This window comes from Heptranchias perlo, chromosome 17 (assembly GCF_035084215.1).
Source record: "Heptranchias perlo isolate sHepPer1 chromosome 17, sHepPer1.hap1, whole genome shotgun sequence".
In the NCBI taxonomy this organism is placed as follows: domain Eukaryota; kingdom Metazoa; phylum Chordata; class Chondrichthyes; order Hexanchiformes; family Hexanchidae; genus Heptranchias; species Heptranchias perlo.
The window spans coordinates 21358865-21386487 of NC_090341.1; positions in this window are offsets into that span (position 1 = coordinate 21358865).

A 27623-nucleotide genomic window follows, 5' to 3' on the forward strand; every position below is an offset into this window, starting at 1 on the left:
GGAAAATCTGGCAGAGAAGAAAGCTCCTGTGGCCCGAAAATATAGTTACAATGTGAGACCTGAGATGGACTATTTCCATTGGAGCAGAGAAAGCTAGGTAGAGATTCAATAGAGGTTTTTAAAACTCTGGTGGGGTTTGAGAGCGTGACTAAGGAGAGCTTATTTCCTTTAGTTGGGGCATCAGTGACAAGTGGTCATCAAGTTAAAATAATCACTGAGTGAGTAGAGAGGTTAGGAGTAAAATTTCTTTACACAGAGGGTTGATAGAGCATGAAATGCTTTGCTGCAGGGAGTGATTGATGCAGAGACTATTGCCTCTTTTTAAGGGAAAAGTAGATAAATATTTGAAGCTAAGGAAGAAGCAGGGCATTAGGAAGAGAGCAGGACAGTGGGATTAGTTTTGGACTACTCTAGCAAAGAGCTTGCATGAACACAATAGGATGAATAGCCTCCTTCTGCGCTATGGGCCTATCAAATGAATTAGAAAACACTGAAAGGATTAGAAACTTAAATTTCAAGGGATTTGGTCTGCAAAGGTGTATTGTGAGGAACAGTAGTACAGGTGAAGATAATAGTCGAATAGGAATGTACTGCATTTTCTGGAGACTAGTACTGGCACATGCGGAAATAGTCCCAAGATCGACAGTATTGCACACAATTGATACATTTGTTGCCAGTTTTGGAGTTCATGACATAGATATTTAAACCAATGTTTCATCCTTACTATTTACTCTAGTTTTGAACAGATAGATGAGGTAGGTGGGAGTTTTAAGTTCTGTAAACTGTTGTTTTACCAGATGACCTGTCGATAGCTTTCTTAAACTAGATTGTTTAAGGTTAATCATTCTTCATCCAATTACATTCCATATCCACATATCAGGTAAAATAGGCAACAAGGAGATTGCCTGTTTCTTTGAGTTTTTCAGCCATGTCGTCTTCCCTCTACCTCTACATTATTTTCATTTTTTCTTTCAATCTGCACTGATCATAGTAAAACAAGTAAGCATTGCAAAACAATTTCCCAGTAAATTGGTATATTGTAATGCTTTCTAAGGTTTTGGAGATGTAGAACAGCATAAGTGTGTGGTACTACGGAGTGGTATAATGCAGTTTGACCACCAGTCTTTTAAGCTCCTGAAATAAGTGTCACTACTGTGCGGTGGGGCTGAGTGGGGGAAGGAAAACTGGAAGAAAGGTTGTTTCTGGACCACTCTTTTTCACCTCCCAGTAGCTGTTTTAGAACATCAAGTGGCTAGTTACTTATGCACCTTTTTGGCTTTAGGAGTTGCATCACCCTGAGATGAAGTTTACAAAGGAGAAATTATATATTTAGGATGCAATTCTTTATAATTTTATGCATTTTCATTTCCTTAACTATTGCATGGGGAGGAGCAGCCTTTTTCCTTCCGCCCATAAACTTTTGCTTTTGCTGCTTGCACAATTGACAAGCACTGAGAGAGTAAGAAACTTTCTCAAGCTTTATATCATTGATTCCTTCCTCTGGAAACTAAATGGAAGAAAAGCTTGCAAAGGCTTCATTTAAAAAAAAAAATTGGATATTAGACATTTTTATACATTTGAAAATGTAATAATTTTTTATATCTACATTTCAGAAATGATAATCTTTTGCTTTTTCCTCCCTTTTCTTTAGAAAGTCCTTTTTATACCCATCTGATTGCTTTCTGATCAAATATTTAGAAAAATTTTGGAGACATTAAATATATTTCTGTATTATATTTCATACAATTTTGAGCTGTCTTCCCTTAAACGATTTCAAAATGAAGGTCGGTTGACTAGTTGTCTGAGACCATTGTAAACAATTTTACAACACCAAGTTATAGTCCAGCAATTTTATTTTAAATTCACAAGCTTTCGGAGGCTTCCTCCTTCCTCAGGTAAATGTTCAGGAGCTGAGACCAGACCAGGTTGATTTAGTGATGATATGGGAACTTTGTTCTAGGGCCTAATTAAATTGTTTATGGTCAATAAACAATTGACCATAAACAATTGACCATAAACAGTTGCAGGGGCAGTCTGTAAACACCATGTATTGTTCTATATGTATAAATGCGTAGGCTTCGAAGAGCTCCTGAACATTTACCTGACGAAGGAGGAAGCCTCCGAAAGCTTGTAGATTTCAAATAAAAATTGTTGGACTATAACTTGGTGTTGTAAAATTGTTTACAATTGTCAACCCCAGTCCATCACCGGCATCTCCACATCATGGTCAATACATTGCAGTTTTAGTTTTCTGTGCAATAGCTCTTACCATTATGTCTTTAATGATAGATGATTGGAAACCCTGACTTTAGAAGCTTTGAGACTGAATAAATACTTGAGTATTCTCTGAAAGTCTTTAGCCCTGGCAGGAAATTTTAACTCTGTAGATGAATTGAGATTTGCATCATCCACAAACAACATTGTATCTGGAAAGTCTACCAAGAGACAAACCTGACTCCTTCATTTAAAACTCTTGTTGCTGATCAGACTATTTTTGAAAAAAAAGTTCTAAAAAGTGTATTTTAACCTCTTTTGAATTGATTCCAATCTTGTTTTAAATATTCTATGGCTTTGATTTCTTGCTGTATCATTTGACTCTGTGCATTTACCTATAAATAAATCTGACCAAGACATTTTGGCTTCTGCACTGTCTGTCTGTGTGGAATTTTCTGCATTTTGCGTAAAATTCTTATACGACTCCAGGCATGTTTCAAGGAAAGCATCTGGTGCCACCACTTCATCACTGGGAGTGGAGCTTAACACACTCCAACATGACATAAAGGCACCCTCAGGGTATTGTTTGAGATCAGTCTTGATTAGCCAGGCATGGCAAACATGTGGCCCAATTGTACCTAGCACCATAAACATACCAAAAGTGAGGTGGGGGAGGGAGGAATTGCACATCATTGGTCTTGAAGGCCACTTACAGTTAAATAACCATATATGAGGACAACAACTGCTTCAGCTTTTTCAAAAGGATGTCGGGGGAGTGGGGGGGGGGGGTGGAAAGAAGTGGTTGGCAAAAAACAAGGGGTAGGCAAAACAAAAGTGGAGGTAGGAAATGGAGTCTGGAAGTGAGTGATGAAGTGGCACATTAACCCCCCCCCATAAAATGCCTGGTGGGGGTGTTGACTTGCTTGGTACTTCAGAGTAGCAGAACAGCATACCTGGCAGGAGGTGACGCCCATGCTTAACACACTGCTGCTAGTTGCTAAGATTGGACTATCCAACACCACTACTTACCAGATATTGGCCCAAGTAAGCATGTCACAAATTATTGCTTGTCAACCTGTTCCACATTTATTGCTGGCCCATGTTAAGGCCTCACACAACCGTATAGCTCTTTTGTTGCTCATCATGCATGCCTTACTTCAGAAGGACACGTTCAAACTGCTACCCTAGACAGCCTCACATTGTCCAACGTCTTCACTTATAATTGTAATACAACCTGCATGATGAATGCTCACTTGGGTAATGCATAGAATGGGCTGATAAGCAGAACATGGCTGCCATCAATGATCATCTACTTTAGTAAATGCAGCAGTGCAGTGACATTGGGTAATTGTGCCATGCTGCTTTTGGGGAGAAAAGATGAAAGTGCTGACTGATTCATCAGTCACCTATTTGATACACGTGATCAATACATTGATTCCTAACTGCAGATGATCCCAATGCTAGCTTGGAAGGAGGTGAAGGCAAAAACGTTAAGGGAGCAAGTGACCTTGACTGCCAGTGGCAGTGCCCATCCCTACGGTGCAGGTTGGCTGCAGGACCTTGCAGCTGATAATTCTGAACTGCAGTGGTGCTAGGTCCAATTCATCATTGGTAGATAGATGTGCCAGGACCTGCAAACATGGTAGTTGCATAATGCGTGCATACTGTTCAACTCTGGTGTCTGCTAATCTCCTTGGCATCCCTTATTTCATCTTGTATCACTTCAACCATGGAATACTATACTTATAGCACTTTAAAAATGATCCCTATCATTAATTTTAACTTGGTTGCTGATTGCCAGTTACCCTACGCTCCCATGAAAGCTTGTATTGTTAGAACCCTCTTAATACCCACTATTTTGACAATTTAAAAATAACTTTTTTCATAATGCCAACAAAATTAATAAAAAACAATTCTAAAAATGTACTGTAAAACTGGAAATTTAAAAAAGCATCTGCCCCTTTATATGAAGCTTCTCACACCCACTCCAGATGGTGATCCTGTTCGAAGTGGATGGAAAATCACACTGGCCTAGAAATTGAATGGCGCCATGTCCGTTTTTCTGGTGCTGAACAGGCATGTAAGCCTCTAGTATGGTGGGCAGGAAACACATACTCATTTCTAGACAGAAATGCACTGCCCGCCATATTGGTGTAGGCAAAAAAATGGCATCTGGTATCCACGCCTGAAACAGGCGTTAGACCCGTTGCAAATTCAAAGAAGGATTTCATGGTAGAACAGCTCTTACTGTAAACTTTCCTGAGTAAATTCACTCTGTCTAAGCTGGCTCAGGCCTTTAAAGCACAGACAGCCTTTTGGCTACAAGTTTCAAACAATAACTTTTTTGTAATGAGAAATATTAATATATCAACTTGTAAGATGAAATTTCTGCATACCAAGCTATCAATCACAGAGGGTCTATACAACTGAAATATCAATTCTTCACTTTTGAATTCCAACCCCCTTGAGATAATAGCTAACATTTCACTAGCCTTTTTGATTAGTTTTTGAACTGATGCACTAGCTTTTAATGATTTTGTGTACAAGGGCACCTAAATCGCATTGTTTCTCCTCAGTCCCCAGTCTTTCACCATTAAGAAAATATTCCAATTTGTCTTTCTCAGATCCAAAGTGGAAGACCTCACACTTCCTCACATTGAACTCCATTTGCTATAGTTTTGCCCACTCACTAAGTCTGTTTATGTCTCGTAATCTAGATTGACACTTCAGTGCAGTATTGAGGGAGTGCTGCACTGTTGGATGAGTCGTTAAACCGAGGCCCCCCTGCCCTCCCAGATGGACTTAAAAGACCCCATTGCACTATTTCGAAGAAGAGCAGGGGAGTTATTCCTGGTGTTCTGGTCAATATTTATCCCTCAACTAACAGCACTAAAACAGATTATCTGGTAATTATCTCATTGCTGTTTTTGGGTCCTTGCTGTGCGCAAATTGGCTGCCACGTTTTGTACATTATTACAGTGACTACACTTTAAAAGTACTGCATTGGTTTAAAGTGCTTTGGGATGTCCGGAGTTTATGAAAGGCACTGTATAAATGCAAGTATTCCTTTCTTTCTTCTTACTTTGTAACTTCCTGCTGCCATCTATACAACGTACTGTGCCTCCTAACTTAGTGTCATTTGTAAACTTGGATATACTACACACTATTCCTTCATCCAAGTCATTAATGGTGAAAAGCTAAGGCCCCATTACAGATCCTTGGCGAACACCACTTGTCACATCCCGCCAATCAGAGACCAAACCTTTTATCCCCACTCTGTCTCTTATCTCCCAACTAATTACCAAAACATGTCACAAAGTTACCTCCAATTCCATGCACTCTCATTTTTGCTAATAATCTCGTGTGGAACCTTATCAAATGCAGTCTGGAAGTCTATATAGCCAACATCCATAGATACTCTCCTATCCACCATGCTAGTGTATGTAGCTGAAGGAATAGTTACATACACTAGCATGGTGGATAGAGAAGTATCCATGGTCACCAAGAGATTTTTTAAATTATAGACTGTGTGGCTTTTAACATCCTGCACAAAGTCGTTCCTTTGATTGAAAAGGTTCAACAAAATTACCACTTTAGTATTAACATTATCACTAGGTGTAAAAAAAAGCCTTTGTTAGAATTAAATGGGATCAGTATGGATTTTTAAAAATTGTCTTTGATGCATCATTCTTCTATTTTTCACCATTGGCCTTCTCTCAAAGCCTTCATGCTCAAGGATGGCACTTCACCAACATGCCCACTCTCTCCATTATTGCTTTTGTTAGTACTGGCACCTCTGGCAATTTCTACTAGGACCTTCCAATAAAGAAGCATGACCAGAAAATTAGCTAAAAAGTAGACAATGTACAACTGGTGTTGATAAAATGCCTGGGCATCAATTTTACTTCAGTTACATACATATATGCCTGGGCCCCATTTTAAAGCATCAGACATACATTTACACAAAAAATCTAAGTTGCAATTTAACTGTTTAACGTTCTGTCTGTCATGCTACATGTAACTGTAACCTTCAGGTTAATGCTGCTAATCTTGTAAGGATGTCAGAACTATTTTACATATTATTATAGGAATGTCTCCAATAAAAAAATATTTTGGGAAGAGAACATTAACATTATAGCAGCAATGGTAATTCACTGATAACAGGATTTGAGCAAACTGTTCCAGCTGTGTGTAAAAGATATTAGAATATATTTATTCACTTGATTCTTGTAGCAAAAATACAGATATCTAAGATTTTGTTTTCAGCATTCTAATTTTTAAAGCTAACTGTTGGAACATAAATAATAATGGTTCATAATTATCTTAAAAAAAAAAGAAATGTAAACAGCTGATCCTGTGATTAAAAATTACATCTTCATTGTTGATACGTCTTTAAAGAGATCCGATGTCTTTCGTCTTTACTGAATTAATGATCATATCACATGGTTTAGGCTACTCCATTGATGTGTCTGCAGGCGACTACTGAAGAGATTAGCAAGAACACTCAATTATAGCGATATTACCCACATACTTAATAGCACAATTAACACATCTTGGAACGTTAATCATTATTGGGAAAGTAAGGCACCAGCTTGGTGCCAGGGATACTTATGTGCAAATGAACACATTGCTGAGAGGTGGCGACACTAATCTGTTTCAGATGTGACTATTTAACATGGAGAGGGTGGGTATACACCCTCCAGCTTCTCAATCAGGATCAAATAATTGAGATAATAAAAGAAAAGCACTACTTGATTTTTAAAATATTAATTTATGCATTAAATAAATTATTTCCAACTCACCATGAGATGGCTGGTCTCCTTCGTGGGAATACAATCTTGCTTTGTTTCTGAGCCAGTGGAGAAACTTGAGGTCTACTGTCAATTATTATTACTTTTGTAATGATCTGCAAAAACACTTGATCAAAGCCTTGTGCTATTGTAGTTTCAAAGTAATCCTGTCATTCATTAACTGCTCAAATATCTACTTACATACAAATCCTACACATATTTCCTAACTATTGGTGAAACTGAAGCATGTCATTCTCTAAATTCCTCAATGAATGTACTTTCTGTGGTGTCCTGAAAATGCAAAGGACAAGTGCAAAAATCAAAGCCCAGCTTCCCCATTGGCCTTGGTAAAGGTACTGCCTAATACAGTACTAAGCTCTAGGTAGCAGAAGGTCTCAGGCTTTATTCTCTTTTTGTGTTGTACTAGCTGATCAAAATTATTATTTTCAATTAGACAGCAAACCAATTTACATATTACAACCATTACTTAACACTATCTCTAATTATTCTTTACAGTATCCAGAATGTCAGTAATTTTACCATTTATTTGCTGCCAAGCAGAATATGGTAGTCAGTACGTTATTCGGACTTTGCGCTGTGTTAAATCCATTCCCTACATCCTAATGTAGTTTTACCACAGCAGTAAATGATTACCACTGGTAAACTAAAACACCTAGTACAATCCTGCAGTATTTGCTCCAAGTTTGCTCTTTTTTGTTTGTCTATCCTCTATATCCTTTTGGAATAGGAGCAGAGGAAGAGCTCTCATATTGTCACAGATTTTGCATTTTCTTTGCAATATTTATGTTACTTTTTAGTACATTGTTTTACCAGAATTTTTTTCTATATTTGTGATTTTTTTTATTAATATCTATTTTTGTGAAGAAAAGTAGTGTTGGGGCCAATTGTTTTTCCCCGTTGTAGTTTTAAATACATATTTGAGATGGGGTAAGATGAAAGTAGGGATGTCAGGGAGATGATCAAGCAACAAACTAAATCTATAGACCTTGACACTTCTACTTGCTAATGAGCAAGGACAACTGCCTCTGCTTGCTTCGAATCTTCGGGAAGAAGTTAGTCAACTACAACAAGGACACTTGTGATCAACTTGCAGCATAAGGATAGGCACTAGCAGAGATGTGCAAAGTCAACACCCACAACTGTTATGTTTATGGCTCATTCCAGTTAGTGCTGTAATATCAGCTAATGCACTGCCCACATATCTATCAAACATGTAATACATCAATCAGCACAGATAGCACTTTCATCTCCTTTTGCACCAAATAGAATGATATAGTTGCTCAATGTCAACACACTGGTACATTTCTCAAAGTCACTGGGGTTGAGCCTGGCTGCCACCTCTTGCTGTAGTGTACTGCCATCCTCTGGGGAGGGTGTCCTGGAGCTCCCACCTCACCACGAGAATTCACACCCATCTCATGTAATAGCACCTCTACTTTATCAGCCATCCAACAAGGTTTGGGGGCAGTGACCACAGGCTCTGTTTTGTCCCTCATTCTTGGCTGTCACTTCTCTCCCATTATATAGGCTTTGCAAAGGCTGAATACTTTTCAAAATTCTTTTGAGTAATTCATAATATGCAACACATATACACTTCCACCACACACTTGGAACTGCTGGAGGAAGGCACTCCTGTTTCATCAAGCCATTCAAAATGGGTATGACAATGTGCTGTCAGGTAATATCCACATGCATAGTAATGACAATGTTGCATTTATACAATTTGGCTGGGCACAGCTGGCAGAGCAGGCGGGCTCTCTAGTTGATTCGATTATCAGAAAGCAGCAATCATTCTCTGCTCCCAGATATAATAATTCAGAATATACAATATAAAGCAAATGTATAAACCTTACGGATTCATTATGAAGCATCATGAAGTAACTAATTATTTTATCATATGCTGTTGCTTGGTCCATTGAGTGCAACAAACGTAGTAATAAATGCATTTTCAACCTTTTCCTACTGTCCTTTCAGAACAGTGTGCTTATATAATGCAGTGCACATAATGGGCCAAGCTTCAACGATGGAGATCATTAGTAGTACCTCATAATGCCTCATGATGCATCAGCAAGGTTTAAATACTTGTTTTACATTGTAAATCGTGTCAGCCATTTACAACAATGTTAAATATGTGTTGATTCAGCGATCCTGGATAAAAAGCTACCGGACCACTGGGCAAGGCCCAAATTGGGAGACGGCAGAACAATGAGCTGGCTTCACCAGATGCAGCGAGGCCAGCACGTGAATATCATTATCACGCACTCCATGTGCTACTTCAAATTTGCTCAATGAGCAAGATGAAGTGGGCCCCACAGAATAGCACATGCATGCAGCCTTTAATGATCCAGAATATGGAATATCTCATATGGAAATAAAAAATGTTGGAGCCTTTTCAAAGGTTCAGAAGTGATTCTGGAAAGTTTTCAGCCTTTGCAAAGTTGGGAAAGGATATCAACAATGTGGCGACAGAAGCTGGGTACTCTGTGATGAGTGGGTTTACCTCCTGACTCCTCAAAGCCTCTCCACTATCTGCAAGGCTGTTAGGAGCATAATGGAATCCTCACAACCCACCTGGATGGGTGTAGTTGCAACACACTCGAGGCTCGACAACGTCCAGCGTAGAGTAGTCTACTTAATTGGAGTCTTTGCCACTGGAGTCAACATCTACCCCTTCCATCACCAGTGCACTGCACCTGCAGTATATAACTATAAGAGGCAGTGAAGCAACTCACCAAGCTTGCTTTGACAGCAACTCTCATCCTCATGACCTCTGCCACCAAGAAGGACAAAAAGTAGCAAGATCAGGAGAACACCATCAACTCCAAGTTCCGCTGCAAGTCATACACCATCCTGACTCGGGCATATACCATGGTTCCTTCATCGCCAGGTCAAAATCATGGAGTTCCCTATGTATCAATATTGTGAGAGCATCATCAGCACAAGGACAAGGGCAAGGGCAAAAAAATGTGGCTTTGTCAATGTTGCCCACATCCAGAGAACAAATTATAAAAAAAGGTATGACTGATTTACAAAAGGTAAGAATGAAAAAACAGAAAACCAACATGAAAGCACAAGATGAGGTCTTTGGGCAAGTGGCAGAGTGATGCTGCACCAACCTCCTACTTGATGGTTGGTGATGTGGGTGTGCTCTTGCATGAGATGGAGGAGGGTTGCCTTTTTTTGGAAGTCTGCAGTGTTGATCTGGCTGGGGACAGGACTGGGTCTGGCACCATCCTCAAAGCACAACAATGTGCCATGCCTTTTTTAAAAACTTTTTTCAACTTTGGTAGTGTCCTGCACTGCAAGCCATTGTCCTTCACTTTGGATTCTCAATTTAAAACATAGACATTATGCATTGACAGAGGGGAAAAGCATCAAATTATGCAATGCTTCAGGTCTTTTTCAAAATAAGTTGCTTTTTTGTCTTAAAATATCATGCTAATATCACAGCTGTATTTAGGATTGACTTCTGCGTTAGCACTGCATCCATATTCTATATTTAAAACTTCACTTTAATTCCTACAGGGCACTGATTTGTTAATATTCTGTGTCTAAGTACAGGCTCTGTCCTATCAAACAGAAATACAGAACATGCATAGTGTTGTACAAAAATAGGTGTGTATTGGAGCTTTGAAGTGTACCATGAAAGGCGCACAGTGAACTTTAAGCAACATAAGAGTGCTGGTTTTTCATTTTATAATGAAAGTGATAGTCCTGTGTGGGGAACCATATGATACCCACTTAAAAATGTTTTTAACAGATTGGCCCACTAACATGACATGACACAATAATCATCTTAGTTGAATGAGGGAAATATAAATATACCAGTGAGTTATAAATCAATGCTAGAAATTGAATACCTGACTAACTCCCTAAAAGCAGTCTGGCAAAGAGTGTATTGTCAGCTTTTTCGGATCATCTTGATTCCATTAGTGGGAACGTTAGTGTAAATTGTTTGATGCAGTGCACTGGGAGTGGGTCTTGCACCTACCCAGTGCCAGGATCGCACACGCTGGCTTTTTATGATCAGGCTATATTGCTCCTGCTCGAAGTTCACAATGACAGCACAGTGCAGGCTCTTCGGAGGCTCCAAAATTATGTTGCTGAGATAGGGGCTTCCTAACCCTTCATTTTGTGTGGTTTGTCCCAGAGAATTCCCAGAATTACAGAGGTGAACCAGGAGTCGCTCCAAGAAAATTCCGGGCAGTGTCATCGCGCTAGACAAGAAGAAACCTGAACCAGTACCTGAATATCTTGAACTTTACTTCCTGCCTTTTGAGAATATCTTATCTTAAAGGTGTGGTGAGTTGTTTTGGGAGACAGAATTTTTTTGGCTAACTTTTAGTGTGCTGCATTGTCTTGTTTTTCAATTTTTCCCTTTTGTATGCACTTTTTGTTTTTATTTCTTTCCATTTTCAGCTACAATTGCAGGTAGTTTACTCTCTTTAAGCATCTTAAACTAGTAGATGGGCATTCATCTGAGAATATCTCTGTACCTAAATAACCTAGAGGATGAGAGGAGTTCCACAGGAATGTGTAGGGGCGGGTCTTCCCCCAGCTACCATTACCCAAATCTGTAGACCCCACCATGACTACTTGGGCATATCTATGAAGATCTGCCTCCTTTTCACCAGGGAAATAGACTCAAATTTGCCATTTCCTGCAGTCTGACTAGCTAATTTCATCCAGGACTGTGACAGCTCTTTCCGTGGCTGTGAAAGTCACCACTGTCTTGAACTTCTTTGTACCTGCTTCCTTTCAATGTACCTCAAAGGATATGTGCCAGATCAGTCAGTCTGCAGTGACCCACTACATATATCAGGTCACTGATGATTTGTTTGCCATGGCAAATGACTTCATCACTTTTCCATTGGAAAGCTGCAGCAACTACAGAGGACTCTGTATTTTTTTCAGGACTGGATTCCCAAGAATACAGGCCCTCATCAATGGAATGAGTTCATTGTAGGGCTGCAGAAGGTAGGGAGAGGTGAAGCCATGGAGGGAATTAAACACAAGGATGATAATGTTTGGGGACTGGGAGTCATTGTAGGTCAGCAAGGACAGAGGCGATGGGTGAGCTTGACTTAATGCAGGACAGGATACAGGTAGTAGAGGTTTTGATGAACTGAAGTTTATGGATAGCAGGCTGACTTGGAGAGCTTTGGGGTAATTCATTCTGGAGCTGACAAAGGCATGTATGAGACTTTGAGTGGCAGATTGGCTGAGACAGGGATGGAGGAGAATGACATCATAAGAACATAAGAAATAGGAGCAGGAGTAGGCCAATCGGCCCCTCGAGCCTGCTCCGCCATTCAATAAGATCATGGCTGATCTGATCCTAATCTCAAATCTAAATTCATGTCCAATTTCCTGCCCGCTCCCCGTAACCCCTAATTCCCTTTACTTCTAGGAAACTGTCGATTTCTGTTTTAAATTTATTTAATGATGTAGCTTCCACAGCTTCCTGGGGCAGCAAATTCCACAGACCTACTACCCTCTGAGTGAAGAAGTTCCTCCTCATCTCAGTTTTGAAAGAGCAGCCCCTTATTCTAAGATAATGCCCCCTGGTTCTAGTTTCACCCATCCTTGGGAACATCCTTACCGCATCCACCGATCAAGCCCCTTCACAATCTTATATGTTTCAATCAGATCGCCTCTCATTCTTCTGAACTCCAATGAGTAGAGTCCCAATCTACTCAACCTCTCCTCATATGTCCACCCGCTCATCCCTGGGATTAACCGAGTGAACCTTCTTTGTACTGCCTCGAGAGCAAGTATGTCTTTTCTTAAGTATGGAGACCAAAACTGTATGCAGTATTCCAGGTGCGGTCTCACCAATACCTTATATAACTGCAGCAATACCTCCCTGTTTTTATATTCTATCCCCCTAGCAATAAAAGCCAACATTCCGTTGGCCTTCTTGATCACCTACTGCACCTGCATACTAACTTTTTGATCTTCTTGCACTAGGACCCCCAGATCCCTTTTTTACTGCAGTACTTTCCAGTTTCTCGCCATTAAGATAATAACTTGCTCTCTGATTTTTCCTGCCAAAGTGCATAACCTCACATTTTCCAATATTGTATTGCATCTGCCAAATCTCCGCCCACTCACCCAGCCTGTCTATATCCCCCTGTAGGTTTTTTATGTCCTCCTCACTCTCCACTTTCCCTGCCATCTTTGTATCACATTATGGAGGAGAAGTGGGCACTACTTGTGACACAGAAGATATGAGTTTGGAAGCACAGCTCAGGGTGGAACAGGGTCCTGAGATTGTTAAGTCTGGATCAGCCTGAGAGAGTGAGTAGGGAAGGGGGGAATGAAGGTATGGAACTCTACCTTGTAAATCCAATTCTGTGTGTTTTTTTTTCCATATCCCTTAATATTATTATTTCCCAAGAAAGTATCTATCTTCCTTTTAAACAACTTAATTGACTTTGTATCTATAGACTTCTGAGGTAGTGCACTCTATATTCATACAACCCTTTGTGTGAAAAAGTTTTTCTTTCAGGATTCATTTTTCAGTGGGTTAATTTGAATTGTAAGATTATATCCCTTTGTTCTGGATTCCACATTTAGAAGGAAAAGAAATATTCAATTATTGGGTAATTGAAGATGAGTGCAATAGTTAAATTTGTTATTTACTGTGATATATTCAACTTGTAATTATTATCTATCACCCAGTTGTAATTTTGTCAGTTTCCCTACAGAGTGGCACTCAATCTAAGGCTGTGTCCAGAATAACGAATAAAATTTTATTCTGACAAGCAGAGTAACCATTTGCTCCTTTTCCTGATTGTTTAACTGATTCAGAACTGAATCTATGTGCAGCATTAGTTTCATTCAAATCTTTGTAAATTCTTAGTCATCAGTGTTGACTTGTTTTTCAATTATTTCTGAAAAAGGTTGAGATATGCTTTGGGAAAGCTTGCCCTTCTCCCTCAAAAAAGAGTAACAAGATGATTGAGAAAACATATGTGTAGTGTGATGGCTCGTAGGAAGTTTTAATTTTTCTGTGTAGACCAAATAATTGATCCCTTAAGATATGCAGTAGTATTTCCAATTTAAAATGCATAAGAGCCACTGTTTTTAAAAGTTTTAGAATACAACAGATGTCGAGAAAAGTTCTATGCTTCTAATTCCAATGTATGAAACATTTGTTCTTCACTATAACTATAGGGTTTTGTAAAATGTAACCATTCCATAAATTAATTGTTAAAATGATTATGTCCTGTAGCAAAGCATGCATGTCCATGTGGAATAGAAAGTATAGTTTATAGACCATAATATTGGTTTCAGCTGCTAGAGGCCCCCAATGACCTATGCAAATATAGCTTCCTCTTTGCAGAACATGACATAATAACACGGTTATTATAATAGAGTACACAGGTTCTATGACTTTTTCATTGGTATTTTCTGCATATTCAGAACTTTAAGCATCAGGTAGTAGGACCTAGACCTAAAAAATTTATAACTCATTCACCATAACCTCCAATAGTAACACACAAATTTAGAAATCGCTGGATGGCAATATTAGTGGATGAACACTTATTAAGTTCATATGACTTTCCTTTGTCATTATTTTAATGCAGAGATTAATCAGTTTATATTAAATAGGCTAACTTCTTTGCTAAAATAGGTGACAGAAATAATCTCCGATACTCAAGAGAATACAAGCCTAGTCTATGCAACCTGCCCTCATAATTTAACCATTATAGCCCCAGTATCATTCTGGTAAATCTCTGCTGCACCCCCTCTAAGGCCAATATATCCTTCCTGAGATGCAGTGCCCAGACCTGAATGCAGTACGCCAGATGCCGTCAAACCGGAGTTTTATTTAACTGTAACATAACTTCCACCCCATTGTATTCCAGCCCCCTTAAGGCTAACATTCCATTAGCCTTTTAAATTATTTTTGTACTTGGCCACTAGCTTTTAGTGATTTCTGTACACGGACCCCTAAATCTCATTGCTTCTCCACAGTTCCTAGCTTCTCACCATTTAAAAAATACTCTGACTTATCTTTCTTAGGTCCAAAGTGGATGACCTCACACTTCCCAACATTGAATTCCATCTGCCACAGTTTTGCCACTCGTTGAATCTATCAATGTCTCTTCGCAACTTTCTGCTCCCATCTACACTTAAGTGTCGTCAGCAAACTCTGATATACGGCTCTCTATTCTTTCATCTAAGTCACTGATAAATATAGTGAAGCCCCAGTACAGATCCCTGGGGGACACTACTTGTCAAGTCCTATAAACTCTGTTGGGAGGTTAAGGAATCCTCTGACCATTCCTCCTATTTGCTGTCCCTGCATTTGCAGCTCTGTTTTCTCCCCTTCCTCCTGCTGCTGCTCCTCTTCCACTTGCCAGAGTGAAATTGCCAGAAGGAAAAAAAAGTGAATGCCATGAGTCCCTTAAAGAGTTTGGAATGTTCTACAACCCTTTACAAGCACTTTAAATTGGTCTAAGTAACCAAAAAACCACTATATAATACAAGCAACTATGTCACCAGCATTCCATTGTTTAAATGACTTGATGTTTGGGGAGCCAACAAAAATATGTGCCTATGAATCTGTTGTGTGGTTAAGAGCGCCTGTTTTAGTAATTACAGGAACAATACATTTGGTGAAGTTGGAAATAGACAATCTTGATGGTGAATGGAATATGGCACTTGTAGCTTAGATCGGGTTAAATTGGACACCGAGGTTGCGCACCAGTTTGTTCAATCAAAGTGAGAAATCAGGGAGGGAGATCGAATTGGACCTACGGTGCAGAGTTTTTGGTGAGAGCCAAAGAGCATAATTTTGCCACTTTTAAGTAGGAGAAAGTTCTGGCTTATCCACAACTTGTTGGGCAAACTGTCAGCACCACCCCAAACATCCCTAGGTCATAAATCCTGTAAACATTGTAGTGTACACCCATTTCTAAAATTGCGACTATATCATTGCTTGAGCTGTCATTGAAACACATGCCATTGGGAGAAGCAGATGCTTGCAGACCTGTATGACCTATTTTAAGCTATATTACTTTTTTGAAATCATTTTTATCATTCAAGAATTGTGATTACTATTGGTTGTTCCCTGAGCATCAGGGAAAATGGAACCAAAATGCTTACAGGTTTACTTGAGCTCAGATCATTTATGTTCCGCAACAAATGCTTGTACTCAATATTTAAAGCATTCAATGGGCCCCTAGGATCTGCTGAATTATATACAATTTGCAGAGTAAACTTTGGTGACAGCCTTGAATTATTTTGAATTAATATGCCTTCAGGAAGCTACACACATCTGGGGTCAATATGCAGAATTATTTCTGAAACTTTGTCAATGCAGCTCACAGTGAAGGAAGTAAAATATCTCCTGGAGCTTAATCACCAGAGAAATTATTTGCTTCAGAATCTGACACAAGATGATGTAATGGAACATAAATAATTAGAAAAAAATCTTTCTGTAGACACATCTATCACATCCAAATCCTCCAGTCAAATAAAAGTATTAATGCAATTGTAAAATAAACATTAAATGGAATGACGTATTGGTTAGCTTCATTTCTTTTCATTATTTTACATTAGGCTTTTTATTATTGTAGAGCAAGTCGTCTAAATATATTGACAGCATTGTGCTTCACAATTATGTGATCATTGCTGTACAAGTGACAGACATACATGGTCGGGGAGGGAAGTTGTCCATCTGCACAATGTCCAGATGTGAAACATTTTTTTCACAAATTCTTTAATTTACAGTTCTACAGTTTACAGGCCTGAGGATAGGAAATCACAAATTGGCATTTTAAAGGCACAGGGAGAATATTCTGTTTTACTAGTACCATTTATTGAAAAAACAGATAGCTGTTAAGTTCTCTGTTTATAAGAGAGAGTTTTACGATCACATTTGAGAAGTTGGTGGAAAAGATCGACTTTATCTAGAAATAGATTCTAAAAGTACTTGATAATCAAACAATTTTACTTCAATTCGAATGTAGAAAGATTTTTTGAGATAATGGAGTTGATTTTTCCTTTTCAGTGTCAGCACTTTAGGGGTTAGTGGCGAGGAAACCCTTATCACAAAATTGTGCACAAGCTGCTCACAATTTTCCATCCATTCATGGTAATGGATGGTAAATCATCAGCAGCTTATGCCCAATTTTGCAACAAGGGCATCTGCCCTGAAAAGCTCTTACACCCTGGTGCTGAAGAGGAAAATCTACCCCACTCTGTTCAAAATTTGTCAGGCGCATATGGTATAAAGTTACTTGGCATGCATTATTTTTAAAATTTAGGATATTTAAAAGAATCTGAAATGATTTTGCCACTTTGGAAGTTACAAATGAAAATGATCAAATATTCCACAAGACACAAGGGACCCTGTAATGTAGCAGATGCTGGAAGAGGGGAGTGGGCATCAGCAGCAGGAAGAGAAGGTGTTTGTGGAGGGCAGCAGGCCAGGGCTGAGTGGTGGAGATGTGAGGATGGATAAATATTCTGCTTCATTGCCTTTGGGACCAGAAAGTATTATGCAGACATTCCATCTGGGACATGTCTGCTTATTCAGGTGGATGTAAAGGGGCACTGTTTGAAGAAAAGCAGAGTGTTCTCCTGGTATCTTGAACAGCTTTCCTTCCCCAACCAACACTATCACAAACAGTTTAAGTGGTTACTAATCTCATTTTCTGTTTGTAAAACCTTGTTGTGTTCCAAATTGGCTGCTTTATTTGCCTAGATAATAAGAGTGACAACACTTTGAAGAGTAATTCCATGCATGTGAAGCACTTTAGGGCTCCATTATCACATTGCTGTTTGTGGAACCTTGCTGTGCGCAAATTGGCTGCTGCATTTCCTATATAACGGTGACTACAATTTAAAATTACTTAATTGGCTGTAAAGCACTTTCTGACACATGAGGTTGTGAAAGGTGCTATATAAATGCATGTCTGTCTTTTTACATAAAAACATCTTTTTTTCTTTCTATACGGAGAGTTCAGCAGCAACTCAGTTTTAGTTTGTCACAGTTTGTTTGCCTTGTTGACACCTGCATGTGGGAACCACTAGCACCAACCTCTTATGAAATGGTCGAGCAGGAAAAGGAGTTTACAGTTCAGGAAGCACCACAGAAGGACTCATAAAACTTTCCCTTACCATGGTCACAGAATGTACCAACCCGTGCTCAGCTATTTGGGACTCAGCGAATCAATGCCTGAGAAGGCTGAGACTAAATAGGGAGGCTGTCATTGGCATATGCCACCCATTACAGCAGGGTCTGGAGACTCTGTGAACAATTCAGACTGCTGTCACACTGGCAGTTAAGGTTAGCATAGTGCTGAATTTCTACACAACGGGATCTTTCTGACACCCATCAGGAAATATGTTTGGTCTCAAAACCATTTTATCGTCCACAGTGCCGTCAGTGAGGAGCGGCTGAACCAACAGGAAGGTGAAAAGGGTGCACAGATCAATCAGCAGCTCAACAGCACTGGTGCAGGGGAGACTGGTGTCTTGTTCAGTGTAGAGCAGCACAGGGCCCCATTAGTAGGTTGGCATTAGAAGGATTGAGCTGTGATGAACAGCAGTTCTGTCATAGTTCAAATCACATGGAAGTTTATGTATTTTTAATAGTGATGAGACTGGTCACCTTAAATCTGTGTTACTGCCAGCACTGTGCCTCTGGATGAGGCAGAATCCATATTCTGTCGGTATGGCTAGAAATTGCATTGTGAAGGATATCATGTCCATGGATGATGCAGCTGCATATGGCTGCCATGACACTACTTGGCCACAACATGTTAATAATTTTTAATTGGATGGGTGGGTGGAGGGGAGGGGGGTGGGAACGGTTGACAGCAGAGGGTTGTGATCACTGAGGGGAATCCGCGGCAGCGTGACAGGTTATTTTTGTGGGGCCTGGGGGAGCATTTCTGCTGCTCCGGGTCCCACAAAAATAATTCCAAACTTACCTTTACTGGGCCTCTTCAGCGGTAGGCCTTTTTCAATATGGAGCTGGCTGCATCATCAGGGTTAATGGGGCGGTAAGGCTAATGACCCCATTTTGAGGCCTTTACTGCCCCGTTAATGCCAGGCGAATCAAGTAAAAATCAACCCTGTTAATCTGAAAATCTAGGTTTAACAGTTAACATGGTCCATAGATTTTATATATTTTATAGGTTATCCCTTTTAATCGATGGAAACGACTTATCGTGGTGTTTTTTTTCCCCAAGTCAAAAAACCTTTTCTGCACTTCATTCCAATGTTGCATGTTTTAATATTTCTATTCAATTGTTCATCTCACATTATGAAGTAACGTAGCCTTTTGAAACTCCCATGAAGATACAAAACTAAGATTAATTTGAATGCTTTAGGGGTTAAAATACATATTCTTTTACTGAAGCAAAGTCAGCTCGCTGAGAGTGCAGACTATGGAACATATTTTTGTTATTCAACTGTCTCTCAATTGCCCAACTTATTCATGGAGACTAAGTTCCAACTCTACCTAGCCCCTAGATCTGCCTGACTTAATGGCCCAAAAAAATTGCATAAGAATTTGTCTCATTGACAGTCTCAATTTAGATGTCCATGACTCACTGGTAATGTAAATATTTTAAAACTGGCAGTTTGCGGTGAACTGAAAAGTCTTTCAGTTAAGTACTGTTAGACGTACTGCTCTATGCCATTACTAATAAAGTTCATTAATATTCTTGTACGTCTTGAGTGCTAAAACATGAGTGAGCTAGAAATTTAAACTCGACCCATGACAAGTTGTTAAAATGTGGTGTCACTGGGGCTGGAGCTAACCAGAAACACAAAATCTATCCGACATTAACTTTATTTTTGAAAAATAGAAAGCCTCGAAAAAATGAGAAGTGGAGCTGTGAAGGGCCTCTTCTGTCTCAGGCAATAAAATATAAAGCCACAATTTTCTGAGATGGCATAAATTGTGGGAGGAGTGGGGGGGGAAGTAGAAGCTACAGTGGCGATGTCATTCAGCAGATCTCCACCTATAATGCGCATCCCAACAAATGAGGTCGTGCAGTTGGAGTGGGGGAATTGAATCCGAAAGAAATGTAGGCGGATGTATTTTCTTGTCTTTTGCCCTGGGATTGCACTGTGCCTTAATGATGCCCACTTTTAACAGGTTGTGATAATAGCTCAGAAGATTTAACGGTGCATTGACATTTCTTGTTTTCCAGATTTTGAGTCTGCAGTATAAGTATGTTTTTGGTGGTTGATGTGTTTTTGGCACTACTTTATTTGGGTTAACTTTGTGGTAAAGATTTGGCACTGCCAGTTTTTTTGGTGGACCATTTCAACTGACAGCAGTGATGTCCCAATGGGAATCCCTCTGTATATATGTTATTAGGAAAAAGAAAAGGAAAGAAAATACTTGCATTTATATGGAGCCTTATCACAGCCTTGGATGTTCCAACTCACTTTACAACCAATGGATTACTTTTGAAGCAGTTACTGGAGTAATGGTAGGATGTCCAGCAAGTAAGGTTGCACGAGAGGCATATTTATTGCATCCAAATTATCCTCCAATTTGTAGCTATCGACAGAGCATTTACCGGGATTTGTCTGAAAAACTGTGTCTCCATAGGTTGTGTTTCACAAGAGGGACTATGACTAAGTTGTGTCACTTACTGCAAATTGACCTCTAGCCAAACTCCACCACAGGCACGACACTGACAGTAGCTGTTAGCATCACTACAGCCATCAATTTTTATGTCTCAGGATGCCACAGAGGACATCAGATACATAAGCCAGACAGCAGTGCTCAGGTGTATAAAGCAGATGACAGATGTGTTGTTTGCAAGAGCAAACTAATTCTTCATATTCTCTGTAGATAACTAGCAGCAGCATGAGATTGCTGTGAAATGTTTCTATATGATAGGATTTCCTAGTGTCCAGGGTGTCAATGATGGCAGCTCATGGCCCTATAGGCCCCCGCCCGCAATTTAGTTGTCTTCATGAACTCAAAGGACTGCCATTACCTGAATATGCAATTTGCCTCTGACCATCAGCATAAAATAATGCATGGCAATGCCTGATTACCAGGTATATTCACAATGCCTTTATTTTATGTAGGACTTTCTTGTTGCAGCACCAGATATCCCATCCCAGAATCAATGAACTCCCATTGGGAGGTATATTACATACCAGGAGCTAGCTGAAATATTACAATGAACCTGTCCTTGGAAGAATTGGTGGAATCAGCCTTTTTTTGTTGTGGCAGTCGGGAAACCCACTGAACCCAATTAATTGTGGTCTGCCAGCGGGCCAGATAATCCACGCTGTAATAATATTGATATGATTTTAGGCTTATTTCTGTCATCAGAGTTGGTTGAAGGTTGATTTATTCAGGTCGTTTGAGCCTATTATCTCAGATTACTATCTGCTGTACTGATGTTCAAATAACCAGCTTGGGACTGAACTTAGTGTGTAATATATTGAAGATGTCTACCATACTTGAAACTTGAAATTCACCTAAGAGAACACTTAACAAAGAAGTTACAAATGTTTTTAAGTATACCCCAATAGGTTGAGAAATAGAATAATCTCTCTTTCAAAGCATTTTGAAAAATAATTGACTTTAACTGTTGGTTCACAAATTGTATGGTGGTCTGCTTTTAATAAGGCACAATGATTCACAGAAAAAAATATTTACTGTAATTTCATCTACCCTAAAGGGTCTGGAGATGTTATAAATGGTATTTCTGTCTGGTGTATTAGATACAAGGACCTGATTTTAGTGGAAAAGGACAAACCATTCCCATTGATTTTTCAGAGACTTCAGTTCTAAGATAAAGTCCAGCTGTTAAGTATAAATTGAAAAAAAGGAAATCTTTTCCTTCAGGGGTCAATGCATATTTTAATGAGCACTTTTTACAAATATATTTAGATAAATAATGCTCAGCTAAGCTAAAAGAACTGATCTTCAGACATTCTATTCATTATCTAGGTTGTCTCAAAAACCTTTTATAAAACTTTTGACTGTGCCAGTTTCAGGATTTTGATCATTTTCAATATTTTAAGAGTTTTAGCAGTTTACTTTTAAAGAAGACACTGGATGAATATTAGATCTATAACAAGACTAGAATTGTGCACACCCATGATGCAGTCACACCTGTGCTGGCAGTGGGGAGGACAGGCTGTACCAAATTTTGCAAGACATACCCCTTCCAATGTGCTTCTTGCAAATGGAAAACATGCACAGGGATGCAGGCCTGTAGTGCAATTGGCTCAGAGTCGTAAAATCAGAGGAAACAGCAGCTCTTAAAGGGTTGCTGCCTACCATTAAAGGCAGAATTTGTTTTACTTCAGACTCCTGTAGATAAACTAGTACCATGAAAAATCTTATAACTGAAAGGTATCAGGTTGCAAATCATGTTGTATTGCATCCTTTCATAAATTTTAGGGTTCAGTGGGACCATGCCAATACTTGCAGGGGCGGGGGAGCCCACACAGAAACATTTGAAAACTATTGTCATAGAGGGAGATGAAATGCTGCTTCTAAGTCTGCAAAAATGATCATATTTCTGTCACAGGACATTCTTTTGGGATTACCTGGATCATGGTGTAAGATAGACCAGAAAGGAAGAAACATGGAAGGAAATCAGTGAACACACACTGGAAACCAGAAAAAATTCACCATTTGATTGACCATTCATAGTGGGTAGCATTCTTGCCTCTGAGTCAGAAGGTTGTGGGTTCAAGCCCCACTCCAGAGACTTGAGTATAAAATCTAGGCTGACACTCCCAGTTCAGTGCTGAGGGAGTGTTGCACTGTCAGAGGTGCTGTCTTTTGGATGAGACATTAAGACCTGTCTGCCCTCTCAGGTGGATTTAAAAGATCTTATGGCACTATTGGAAGAAGAGCAGGGGAGTTCTCCCTGGTGTCCTGGGCCAATATTTATCCCTCAACCATCAGATAGTCCAAAACAGAAAACAGATTATCTGGTTAATTATCTCATAAGGGAGCTGAGGAAAAATGTTTTCACCCCAGAGGGCGGTGTGGGTCTGCATCTCACTGCCTGAATGGGTGGTGGAGGCAGAAATCCTCAACTCATTTAGAAAGTACTTGGATGTGCACTTGAAGTGCCGTAACCTACAGGGCTACGGACCAAGTGCTGGAAAGTGGGATTAAGCTGGATAGCTCTTTATCGGCTGGCGTGGACACGATGGGCCAAATGGCCGCCTTCCGTACCGTAACTTTCTATGATTCTTATTCATTGACTTCAAATAAAAGCTTAATTCCAGCAATCTTGATTTGAATTTTGTCCAACAATATAATGAAACAAGTTGACACACATTTTCAATTTTACAGGTAGAAAGTGAATTATGAATCACCTGCACCTTCCCCCCTCCCCTAGTGAGTTTGTTATCTTGGCTAATACACTAATGGGCGATACAGAGTTAAGCCGAGGTGAGGTACTTCCATAAAGAATAAAACTGGTTGAAAGTTGAAGGAGGCTATTCTAAATAATTTCTTGATGGTTAATTTCTTGATGGTTGATTAGCTTAGTGAATAAATTGCCTCTTGGTATTCTTAGCCCGGGAATGACTTTTAACTCTGGTACCTAGAAATTAGATGACACAGCACCCATTGTGCCCAGTTTTTCAGGCACTAAATGACAACCTAAGCCTCCAATATGGCAAGCAGGAAGCGCACACACATTTCCAGCCGTAAGTGCGTCACCCGCCACCTAGGATCGGGCTTGTCCACTGGCGTCAGGAACAAACGCCAGAACTATTTAAATCAATGCATAACTTATTTAAATTAGGGTCTAGTGAGACTTACTTTGGTATGCCCAAGCACCTATTCGCCATGTACTGAACTTGCCCAACAACTCGTGACACTAACGGGCAGGAAAGGCCCCTCACCAGTGCTATTTAAAGGGGTCATGCAGTACTTAAACATTAGTTGTTGGTTTGATATTTCAGGCTGCTGATTAACTTCTGGATGTATTTTTGTGTGTTTTATCAAACAACTCAATTCCATCTCTATATAACAGTGAACAGAAATAATTATGAATCAACCTTGTGCAAGCCTTTGGTGTCTGTCTTGTATGCTTGTTTCCCTTTACTTGTGCTCCTACAAAGTTTTCTGCGCCATGGGGGGGGGGGGGGAAGAGGATTGTCCTCCTCCTTTCCACAGTCTGCTCCAGGGTCTCCAAGAAAGCATCAGAGAACCTTGGTGCCTCCTCAGTGCTTGCTGCAACCATTTCTCTTCTTCCAAGTGTTTTCTTACTTACCCAGCCAGCGCACACATCCCCTTTTAAGATGTGCTGGCTGCCTTTAAATGGCGCCAGAGAGGCCCGATATCCAGGCCCCCAAACAAGTGCACAGCCAATGAATAGCACTGGCAGTACCCCTAAGTGATGATAATAAGCAGACAATATGAATATTACATGATGCCTGGGACAACGAGAACAGACGTCCGTCTTTTTAGGGTGCAATCGAATTTCTAAGCCTAGAATCTAGAAGTGGGAGAAAATTATTTTTAAATGGCGGAAATTTTAAAAGAAAAAGAAAGAAATGCTGTTGCAGTATATATGATAGAAATGTTTATATTGCTGATTTGTTACTGAGATGAGGCCAGCAGATGTTTTGATTGCTGACATAAATTCTGTTTCTGTCTCCATCTTCCAAATGATACTCAGACTGTCATAATACTCTTTGGGATTATGTTGATTTTAATCTGAATGTGCCTCTTTGCATTTTTTTGGAGCTTGTGAAATCACTTAAGTGTCAGTCTTCATTCCACATGTTTCAACGTTATCCAGCAGTAATAAAAAGAGTCCTCGTTAATCAGATTATTTATTTTTAAAAAAAGATTAGTTTCCATCAATATATAGGTTAAAATCTTGAATAGGATGATTTTTTAATAGTTGCACTACTTGGCAACTGAAAATAGATCTAAAAAAATAAATAATTGAACGAAAAAAATGACATTGATGAGAGAGATTCTGACTGGTGCAGGAATGTCCAGTGACTTTCTGCTATGACTTGGATGTTGAAAAATATTATTACAGTGATGGACTACAGGAATTATATTGTAAATGATATAGAAAGAAAGAAAAAAAGCTTGCATTTATATAGTTTCTTTCATGACCTCAGGACATTCCAAAGCACTTCACTGCCAATTAAGTACTTTTGAAGTGTAGTTACTATTGTAATGTAATGTACAACAATACAAGGAGAATTAATCCAATTAAAATTTGAATAGTATTACAGCTCCTCTAATGGCTTTGCAGGTAAAACAATGCACTAAAGCATACGATCCAGAATGTCCCAGGTTTGATCACTGATCTGTGCTGCGTCAGCTGATCTCAACCAGGATAATGGTGCTAAAATCGGCCTCAACTCCCAATGCTAGGGAAGGGGATAAAGCAGCCATTGTTCCTGCCCATGATTGCTCGTCAGTGACCCTGGCCAGGTATAATTTTGTGTCTGTAAAGTGGATGAGGATAATTTCAACCTGGTCAAATAACTAGCTGACATTCGTTGTCCAGGCTCATACATGAAGAATTGGTGTTTGGGCAACATACTGGAGGGTTGCTGCCACCTATGGTATTGTATTCAGCAGCAGGCAGTATCTTCAGGGTCGAAGGAGAGAAATCTGAAATAAAAGAATAATGGTAGGGGTACAGTGGTATAGTGGTTAAATTACTGGACCAATAATTCAGAGAATTTAAATTCAAATCGCACGATGGCAGTTTGAGTACTTGAATTCTTTTTTTAAAAAAATCTGGAAATAAAGGGCTGGTATCAGTAAAAGTGACCATGAGGCTGTTGGATTGTCGTAAAAACCCAACACGTTCACTGATTTCTTTTAGGGAAGGAAATCTGCTGTCCTTACCTGGCCTGGCCTATATGTGGTTATCTCTTAAATGGGCCTAGTAAGCCACTCAGGTGTATCATACTGCTACCAGCGGTTCAAGAAGGCAGCCCACCACCACCTCCTCAGGGCAACCCAGGATTGACAATAAATGCCAGCCTTGCCAGTGATCCCCACATCCTGAGAATGAATAGATTTTTTTTTTAACCTTACCCATCTGGCAGGAAACTGACAGGATCCGATTCACGGCCTGTTTTACACCTCGCTCGATTTCACTTTCCATTGAAATTTCTTGTAAGTGGAGGTGACAGTCAAAGAACAGCAAACAGATGCTTAAGCTTCCAGCCCAAGTCACTCCTCTGCTTTTAGGGGGTTTCTCACAGAAGGCAGCAGCCATGGATACAGAGGATAACCCTGTTCGCCTAACAGCTATCCACCCAGTGTGTCTCCTCCTTCAAATAATGCAGGCACTGTGGTCTGCCACACAATGAAGGCATTGTGGCTGCTTCCTGGATAATGGCCACTGATGTGCACAGTCGTGTTTTTGTGGTCAGATACCATCTGAGTAGTAATTGAATGCAAACCCTTTTTGTTCATGAAGGTTATGTGGTTGATGTGAAGGGTCCTGATGCTCACATGGGTACCATGTGTGCACTCCAGGAACCTTGCTACCGGTGAAAGCAGCACGTCCTGTCCAGTTGATGCCTCCTTTCCAGAAGAAATATGATGAAGGTGTTGCCCCTTTGCAAACAAAGCAATTGTCACTTGCTTGTGACATGTGCACAGTGCAGTCTGCCTGATGTGGTAGATGTCTCCTGGGTGGCCTGGAAGGATGTGGTAGCATGAAAATTTCACATTGTGGTACCCCCTCACTTCTGCAGGAAGAGCCACCTTCATAAAGTTGTTGTGTATTAATCACTGTGCAACAGATGGTACAATTCTGTGGCAGTCTGTCTTGTGAAGCAAAGGCAACAAAGAGAAGTTTTCTTTCACATGTCCAGGTGTCAGTGGTGTGGTCTATCAGCACAAATCCCAGGGTAATGGCAGAAACAAACATTGCAGCTGAGCAGCTTTTGCACTTGTGGACAATGTCCCATTATGAAGTGATCCTACTCATCCAGATCATGTAATATTATGGGATTGACACTCCCATCCAAACGCTACTTATACTGTTGCTGCAGCTATTTGCCACTTCGGCTGGAAGTGTAGTGCAGCAAAAAGACCACATCAGGGAACCCAAAAATACTGCAAAATGTTTAATGCACAAGCTGCAGAATGCTCTCACTGAAAATATAGAAGTCTGAAATCCAGCCTGAAGAACTGAAAACTGTTTTAAAAGCCATTACTGAACAGTACGGATGTTTAAAGCAGTTTTCAGTTGTTCAGCCCACCAATGGGCCCAGTTTTTATCTGTGAGGCTGACGCTATGGGCAAAGCCTCACCTTGTTAAAATCATTATTTGAATATTTGAGTCACTTAAATGAGGCCTGCGTATGCCAGGAGTGCCGCCTCCTCCGGCCTTCCCATATCCTACCTCTGAGAATCGAGGAGACACGCCTGAATTCTTGACCTGCGCCCTCTGCCCATGGGGCCCTGCTGCTAGTGGGGTCTTGCAACAATGAAACTCGTCTTCCAACACAAATTGGAATCCTCAAGATGACTTCTTTGCGAGGCTCACAGGAATAATGGTTTGCAGCAGCTCAGCCCAGCCAACTACTGAACTTTTAGTGCATTTTTTGGTTTTAAGCAAATGATAAAAGTGGCAGAAA